Source organism: Microchirus variegatus, assembly GCF_963457635.1.
Source record: "Microchirus variegatus genome assembly, chromosome: 20".
NCBI classification, from domain to species: domain Eukaryota; kingdom Metazoa; phylum Chordata; class Actinopteri; order Pleuronectiformes; family Soleidae; genus Microchirus; species Microchirus variegatus.
The window spans coordinates 21,719,124-21,729,161 of record NC_139821.1 but is presented as its reverse complement, the minus strand read 5'-3'; positions in this window follow the sequence as shown (position 1 = coordinate 21,729,161).

Here is a 10,038-nt window from a genome sequence, read left to right as displayed (position 1 = left end):
GGATTCTTGTTCAGGGCGTCGTTGACTATGACCGAGTACAATTTCAAGACATTCCAACATACTTGGAATGTCCAAGTGCATGGATCGCTTAACGGATTTTCAAAAATTCATTAAAAATATTCTTCAAGAGATATGCAAATATATTCAACGGATTCTTGTTCAGGGCATGCTTGACTATGACTGTGTACAATTTCAAGACATTCCAAGATACTTTTGGGGTCTTTTTTGACGAAAAAGTTAAGTCACTGCCTAAGTGCATGGATCGCTTTCCTGATTTTCAGAAATTCTTTAAAAATATTCCTTAAACGATATGCAAATATTTTCAACGGATTCTTGTTCAGGGCGTCGTTGACTATGACTGAGTACAATTTCAAGACATTCCAACATACTTGGAATGTCCAAGTGCATGGATCGCTTTCCTGATTTTCAAAAGTTCATTAAAAATATTCTTCAAGAGATATGCAAATATATTCAACGGATTCTTGTTCAGGGCATGCTTGACTATGACTGTGTACAATTTCAAGACATTCCAAGATACTTTTGGGGTCTTTTTTGAATAAAAAGTTAAGTCACTGCCTAAGTGCACAGACTTTCCTCATTTTCAAAAATTCATTAAAAATATTCCTTAAGAGATATGCAAATATTTTCAATTGATTCTTGTTCAGGGCGTCGTTGACTATGACTGAGTACAATTTCAAGACATTCCAACATACTTGGAATGTCCAAGTGCATGGATCGCTTTTCGGATTTTCAAAAATTCATTAAAAATATTCCTCAAGAGATATGCAAATATATTCAACGGATTCTTGTTCAGGGCATGCTTGACTATGACTGTGTACAATTTCAAGACATTCCAAGATACTTTTGGGGTCTTTTTTGACAAAAAAGTTTAGTCACTGCCTAAGTGCATGGATCGCTTTCCTGATTTTCAGAAATTCTTTAAAAATATTCCTTAAACGATATCCAAATATTTTCAACGGATTCTTGTTCAGGGCGTCGTTGACTATGACTGAGTACAATTTCAAGACATTCCAACATACTTGGAATGTCCAAGTGCATGGATCGCTTTCCTGATTTTCAAAAGTTCATTAAAAATATTCTTCAAGAGATATGCAAATATATTCAACGGATTCTTGTTCAGGGCATGCTTGACTATGACTGTGTACAATTTCAAGACATTCCAAGATACTTTTGGGGTCTTTTTTGAATAAAAAGTTAAGTCACTGCCGAAGTGCACAGACTTTCATCATTTTCAAAAATTCATTAAAAATATTCCTTAAGAGATATGCAAATATTTTCAATGGATTCTTGTTCAGGGCGTCGTTGACTATGACCGAGTACAATTTCAAGACATTCCAACATACTTGGAATGTCCAAGTGCATGGATCGCTTTCCGGATTTTCAAAAATTCATTAAAAATATTCTTCAAGAGATATGCAAATATATTCAACGGATTCTTGTTCAGGGCATGCTTGACTATGACTGTGTACAATTTCAAGACATTCCAAGATACTTTTGGGGTCTTTTTTGACGAAAAAGTTAAGTCACTGCCTAAGTGCACAGAAATTCCTCATTTTCAAAAATTCATTAAAAATATTCCTTAAGAGATATGCAAATATTTTCAATAGATTCTTGTTCAGGGCGTCGTTGACTATGACTGAGTACAATTTCAAGACATTCCAACTTACTTGGAATGTCCAAGTGCATGGATAGCTTTCCGGATTTTCAAAAATTCATTAAAAATATTCTTCAAGAGATATGCAAATATATTCAACGGATTCTTGTTCAGGGCATGCTTGACTATGACTGTGTACAATTTCAAGACATTCCAAGATACTTTTGGGGTCTTTTTTGACGAAAAAGTTAAGTCACTGCCTGAGTGCATGGATCGCTTTCCTGATTTTCAAAAATTCATTAAAAATATTCCTTAAGCGATATGCAAATATTTTCAACGGATTCTTGTTCAGGGCGTCGTTGACTATGACTGAGTACAATTTCAAGACATTCCAACATACTTGGAATGTCCAAGTGCATGGATCGCTTTCCTGATTTTCAAAAGTTCATTAAAAATATTCTTCAAGAGATATGCAAATATATTCAACGGATTCTTGTTCAGGGCATGCTTGACTATGACTGTGTACAATTTCAAGACATTCCAAGATACTTTTGGGGTCTTTTTTGAATAAAAAGTTAAGTCACTGCCTAAGTGCACAGAAATTCCTCATTTTCAAAAATTCATTAAAAATATTCCTTAAGAGATATGCAAATATTTTCAATAGATTCTTGTTCAGGGCGTCGTTGACTATGACTGAGTACAATTTCAAGACATTCCAACATACTTGGAATGTCCAAGTGCATGGATCGCTTTTCGGATTTTCAAAAATTCATTAAAAATATTCTTCAAGAGATATGCAAATATATTCAACGGATTCTTGTTCAGGGCATGCTTGACTATGACTGTGTACAATTTCAAGACATTCCAAGATACTTTTGGGGTCTTTTTTGACAAAAAAGTTAAGTCACTGCCTAAGTGCATGGATCGCTTTCCTGATTTTCAAAAATTCATTAAAAATATTCCTTAAGCGATATGCAAATATTTTCAACGGATTCTTGTTCAGGGCGTCGTTGACTATGACTGAGTACAATTTCAAGACATTCCAACATACTTGGAATGTCCAAGTGCATGGATCGCTTTCCTGATTTTCAAAAGTTCATTAAAAATATTCTTCAAGAGATATGCAAATATATTCAACGGATTCTTGTTCAGGGCATGCTTGACTATGACTGTGTACAATTTCAAGACATTCCAAGATACCTTTGGGGTCTTTTTTGAATAAAAAGTTAAGTCACTGCCTAAGTGCACAGACTTTCATCATTTTCAAAAATTCATTAAAAATATTCCTTAAGAGATATGCAAATATTTTCAATGGATTCTTGTTCAGGGCGTCGTTGACTATGACAGAGTACAATTTCAAGACATTCCAACATACTTGGAATGTCCAAGTGCATGGATCGCTTTCCGGATTTTCAAAAATTCATTAAAAATATTCTTCAAGAGATATGCAAATATATTCAACGGATTCTTGTTCAGGGCATTCTTGACTATGACTGTGTACAATTTCAAGACATTCCAAGATACTTTTGGGGTCTTTTTTGACGAAAAAGTTAAGTCACTGCCTAAGTGCATGGATCGCTTTCCTGATTTTCAGAAATTCTTTAAAAATATTCCTTAAACGATACGCAAATATTTTCAACGGATTCTTGTTCAGGGCGTCGTTGACTATGACTGAGTACAATTTCAAGACATTCCAACATACTTGGAATGTCCAAGTGCATGGATCGCTTTTCGGATTTTCAAAAGTTCATTAAAAATATTCTTCAAGAGATATGCAAATATATTCAACGGATTCTTGTTCAGGGCATGCTTGACTATGACTGTGTACAATTTCAAGACATTCCAAGATACTTTTGGGGTCTTTTTTGACAAAAAAGTTAAGTCACTGCCTAAGTGCATGGATCGCTTTCCTGATTTTCAAAAATTCATTAGAAATATTCCTTAAGCGATATGCAAATATTTTCAACGGATTCTTGTTCAGGGCGTCGTTGACTATGACTGAGTACAATTTCAAGACATTCCAACATACTTGGAATGTCCAAGTGCATGGATCGCTTTCCTGATTTTCAAAAGTTCATTAAAAATATTCTTCAAGAGATATGCAAATATATTCAACGGATTCTTGTTCAGGGCATGCTTGACTATGACTGTGTACAATTTCAAGACATTCCAAGATACCTTTGGGGTCTTTTTTGAATAAAAAGTTAAGTCACTGCCTAAGTGCACAGACTTTCATCATTTTCAAAAATTCATTAAAAATATTCCTTAAGAGATATATAAATATTTTCAATGGATTCTTGTTCAGGGCGTCGTTGACTATGACCGAGTACAATTTCAAGACATTCCAACATACTTGGAATGTCCAAGTGCATGGATCGCTTTTCGGATTTTCAAAAATTCATTAAAAATATTCTTCAAGACATATGCAAATATATTCAACATATTCTTGTTCAGGGCATGCTTGACTATGACTGTGTACAATTTCAAGACATTCCAAGATACTTTTGGGGTCTTTTTTGACAAAAAAGTTTAGTCACTGCCTAAGTGCATGGATCGCTTTCCTGATTTTCAGAAATTCTTTAAAAATATTCCTTAAACGATATCCAAATATTTTCAACGGATTCTTGTTCAGGGCGTCGTTGACTATGACTGAGTACAATTTCAAGACATTCCAACATACTTGGAATGTCCAAGTGCATGGATCGCTTTCCTGATTTTCAAAAGTTCATTAAAAATATTCTTCAAGAGATATGCAAATATATTCAACGGATTCTTGTTCAGGGCATGCTTGACTATGACTGTGTACAATTTCAAGACATTCCAAGATACTTTTGGGGTCTTTTTTGAATAAAAAGTTAAGTCACTGCCGAAGTGCACAGACTTTCATCATTTTCAAAAATTCATTAAAAATATTCCTTAAGAGATATGCAAATATTTTCAATGGATTCTTGTTCAGGGCGTCGTTGACTATGACCGAGTACAATTTCAAGACATTCCAACATACTTGGAATGTCCAAGTGCATGGATCGCTTTCCGGTTTTTCAAAAATTCATTAAAAATATTCTTCAAGAGATATGCAAATATATTCAACGGATTCTTGTTCAGGGCATGCTTGACTATGACTGTGTACAATTTCAAGACATTCCAAGATACTTTTGGGGTCTTTTTTGACGAAAAAGTTAAGTCACTGCCTAAGTGCACAGAAATTCCTCATTTTCAAAAATTCATTAAAAATATTCCTTAAGAGATATGCAAATATTTTCAATAGATTCTTGTTCAGGGCGTCGTTGACTATGACTGAGTACAATTTCAAGACATTCCAACTTACTTGGAATGTCCAAGTGCATGGATAGCTTTCCGGATTTTCAAAAATTCATTAAAAATATTCTTCAAGAGATATGCAAATATATTCAACGGATTCTTGTTCAGGGCATGCTTGACTATGACTGTGTACAATTTCAAGACATTCCAAGATACTTTTGGGGTCTTTTTTGACGAAAAAGTTAAGTCACTGCCTGAGTGCATGGATCGCTTTCCTGATTTTCAAAAATTCATTAAAAATATTCCTTAAGCGATATGCAAATATTTTCAACGGATTCTTGTTCAGGGCGTCGTTGACTATGACTGAGTACAATTTCAAGACATTCCAACATACTTGGAATGTCCAAGTGCATGGATCGCTTTCCTGATTTTCAAAAGTTCATTAAAAATATTCTTCAAGAGATATGCAAATATATTCAACGGATTCTTGTTCAGGGCATGCTTGACTATGACTGTGTACAATTTCAAGACATTCCAAGATACTTTTGGGGTCTTTTTTGAATAAAAAGTTAAGTCACTGCCTAAGTGCACAGACTTTCCTCATTTTCAAAAATTCATTAAAAATATTCCTTAAGAGATATGCAAATATTTTCAATTGATTCTTGTTCAGGGCGTCGTTGACTATGACTGAGTACAATTTCAAGACATTCCAACATACTTGGAATGTCCAAGTGCATGGATCGCTTTTCGGATTTTCAAAAATTCATTAAAAATATTCTTCAAGAGATATGCAAATATATTCAACGGTTTCTTGTTCAGGGCATGCTTGACTATGACTGTGTACAATTTCAAGACATTCCAAGATACTTTTGGGGTCTTTTTTGACAAAAAAGTTAAGTCACTGCCTAAGTGCATGGATTGCTTTCCTGATTTTCAAAAATTCATTAAAAATATTCCTTAAGCGATATGCAAATATATTCAACGGATTCTTGTTCAGGGCATGCTTGACTATGACTGTGTACAATTTCAAAACATTTCAACATACTTGGAATGTCCAAGTGCATGGATCGCTTTTCGGATTTTCAAAAATTCATTAAAAATATTCTTCAAGAGATATGCAAATATATTCAACGGTTTCTTGTTCAGGGCATGCTTGACTATGACTGTGTACAATTTCAAGACATTCCAAGATACTTTTGGGGTCTTTTTTGACAAAAAAGTTAAGTCACTGCCTAAGTGCATGGATCGCTTTCCTGATTTTCAAAAATTCATTAAAAATATTCCTTAAGCGATATGCAAATATTTTCAACGGATTCTTGTTCAGGGCGTCGTTGACTATGACTGAGTACAATTTCAAAACATTCCAACATACTTGGAATGTCCAAGTGCATGGATCGCTTTCCTGATTTTCAAAAGTTCATTAAAAATATTCTTCAAGAGATATGCAAATATATTCAACGGATTCTTGTTCAGGGCATGCTTGACTATGACTGTGTACAATTTCAAGACATTCCAAGATACTTTTGGGGTCTTTTTTGAATAAAAAGTTAAGTCACTGCCTAAGTGCACAGACTTTCCTCATTTTCAAAAATTCATTAAAAATATTCCTTAAGAGATATGCAAATATTTTCAATTGATTCTTGTTCAGGGCGTCGTTGACTATGACTGAGTACAATTTAAAGACATTCCAACATACTTGGAATGTCCAAGTGCATGGATCGCTTTTCGGATTTTCAAAAATTCATTAAAAATATTCTTCAAGAGATATGCAAATATATTCAACGGATTCTTGTTCAGGGCATGCTTGACTATGACTGTGTACAATTTCAAGACATTCCAAGATACTTTTGGGGTCTTTTTTGACAAAAAAGTTAAGTCACTGCCTAAGTGCATGGATCGCTTTCCTGATTTTCAAAAATTCATTAAAAATATTCCTTAAGCGATATGCAAATATTTTCAACGGATTCTTGTTCAGGGCGTCGTTGACTATGACTGAGTACAATTTCAAGACATTCCAACATACTTGGAATGTCCAAGTGCATGGATCGCTTTCCTGATTTTCAAAAGTTCATTAAAAATATTCTTCAAGAGATATGCAAATATATTCAACGGACTCTTGTTCAGGGCATGCTTGACTATGACTGTGTACAATTTCAAGACATTCCAAGATACCTTTGGGGTCTTTTTTGGATAAAAAGTTAAGTCACTGCCTAAGTGCACAGACTTTCCTCATTTTCAAAAATTCATTAAAAATATTCCTTTAGAGATATGCAAATATTTTCAATGGATTCTTGTTCAGGGCGTCGTTGACTATGACCGAGTACAATTTCAAGACATTCCAACATACTTGGAATGTCCAAGTGCATGGATCGCTTTCCGGATTTTCAAAAATTCATTAAAAATATTCTTCAAGAGATATGCAAATATATTCAACGGATTCTTGTTCAGGGCATGCTTGACTATGACTGTGTACAATTTCAAGACATTCCAAGATACTTTTGGGGTCTTTTTTGAATAAAAAGTTAAGTCACTGCCTAAGTGCATGGATCGCTTTCCTGATTTTCAGAAATTCTTTAAAAATATTCCTTAAACGATATGCAAATATTTTCAACGGATTCTTGTTCAGGGCGTCGTTGACTATGACTGAGTACAATTTCAAGACATTCCAACATACTTGGAATGTCCAAGTGCATGGATCGCTTTCCTGATTTTCAAAAGTTCATTAAAAATATTCTTCAAGAGATATGCAAATATATTCAACGGATTCTTGTTCAGGGCATGCATGACTATGACTGTGTACAATTTCAAGACATTCCAAGATACTTTTGGGGTCTTTTTTGAATAAAAAGTTAAGTCACTGCCTAAGTGCACAGACTTTCCTCATTTTCAAAAATTCATTAAAATTTTCCTTAAGAGATATGCAAATATTTTCAATTGATTCTTGTTCAGGGCGTCGTTGACTATGACTGAGTACAATTTCAAGACATTCCAACATACTTGGAATGTCCAAGTGCATGGATCGCTTTTCGGATTTTCAAAAATTCATTAAAAATATTCTTCAAGAGATATGCAAATATATTCAACGGATTCTTGTTCAGGGCATGCTTGACTATGACTGTGTACAATTTCAAGACATTCCAAGATACTTTTGGGGTCTTTTTTGAATAAAAAGTTAAGTCACTGCCTAAGTGCACAGACTTTCCTCATTTTCAAAAATTCATTAAAAATATTCCTTAAGAGATATGCAAATATTTTCAATTGATTCTTGTTCAGGGCGTCGTTGACTATGACTGAGTACAATTTAAAGACATTCCAACATACTTGGAATGTCCAAGTGCATGGATCGCTTTTCGGATTTTCAAAAATTCATTAAAAATATTCTTCAAGAGATATGCAAATATATTCAACGGATTCTTGTTCAGGGCATGCTTGACTATGACTGTGTACAATTTCAAGACATTCCAAGATACTTTTGGGGTCTTTTTTGACAAAAAAGTTAAGTCACTGCCTAAGTGCATGGATCGCTTTCCTGATTTTCAAAAATTCATTAAAAATATTCCTTAAGCGATATGCAAATATTTTCAACGGATTCTTGTTCAGGGCGTCGTTGACTATGACTGAGTACAATTTCAAGACATTCCAACATACTTGGAATGTCCAAGTGCATGGATCGCTTTCCTGATTTTCAAAAGTTCATTAAAAATATTCTTCAAGAGATATGCAAATATATTCAACGGATTCTTGTTCAGGGCATGCTTGACTATGACTGTGTACAATTTCAAGACATTCCAAGATACCTGGGGTCTTTTTTGAATAAAAAGTTAAGTCACTGTCTAAGTGCACAGACTTTCATCATTTTCAAAAATTCATTAAAAATATTCCTTAAGAGATATGCAAATATTTTCAATGGATTCTTGTTCAGGGCGTCGTTGACTATGACCGAGTACAATTTCAAGACATTCCAACATACTTGGAATGTCCAAGTGCATGGATCGCTTTCCGGATTTTCAAAAATTCATTAAAAATATTCTTCAAGAGATATGCAAATATATTCAACGGATTCTTGTTCAGGGCATTCTTGACTATGACTGTGTACAATTTCAAGACATTCCAAGATACTTTTGGGGTCTTTTTTGAAGAAAAAGTTAAGTCACTGCCTAAGTGCATGGATCGCTTTCCTGATTTTCAGAAATTCTTTAAAAATATTCCTTAAACGATATGCAAATATTTTCAACGGATTCTTGTTCAGGGCGTCGTTGACTATGACTGAGTACAATTTCAAGACATTCCAACATACTTGGAATGTCCAAGTGCATGGATCGCTTTCCTGATTTTCAAAAGTTCATTAAAAATATTCTTCAAGAGATATGCAAATATATTCAACGGATTCTTGTTCAGGGCATGCTTGACTATGACTGTGTACAATTTCAAGACATTCCAAGATACTTTTGGGGTCTGTTTTGAATAAAAAGTTAAGTCACTGCCTAAGTGCACAGACTTTCCTCATTTTCAAAAATTCATTAAAAATATTCCTTAAGAGATATGCAAATATTTTCAATTGATTCTTGTTCAGGGCGTCGTTGACTATGACTGAGTACAATTTCAAGACATTCCAACATACTTGGAATGTCCAAGTGCATGGATCGCTTTTCGGATTTTCAAAAATTCATTAAAAATATTCTTCAAGAGATATGCAAATATATTCAACGGATTCTTGTTCAGGGCATGCTTGACTATGACTGTGTACAATTTCAAGACATTCCAAGATACTTTTGGGGTCTTTTTTGACAAAAAAGTTAAGTCACTGCCTAAGTGCATGGATCGCTTTCCTGATTTTCAAAAATTCATTAAAAATATTCCTTAAGCGATATGCAAATATTTTCAACGGATTCTTGTTCAGGGCGTCGTTGACTATGACTGAGTACAATTTCAAGACATTCCAACATACTTGGAATGTCCAAGTGCATGGATCGCTTTCCTGATTTTCAAAAGTTCATTAAAAATATTCTTCAAGAGATATGCAAATATATTCAACGGATTCTTGTTCAGGGCATGCTTGACTATGACTGTGTACAATTTCAAGACATTCCAAGATACCTTTGGGGTCTTTTTTGAATAAAAAGTTAAGTCACTGCCTAAGTGCACAGACTTTCATCATTTTC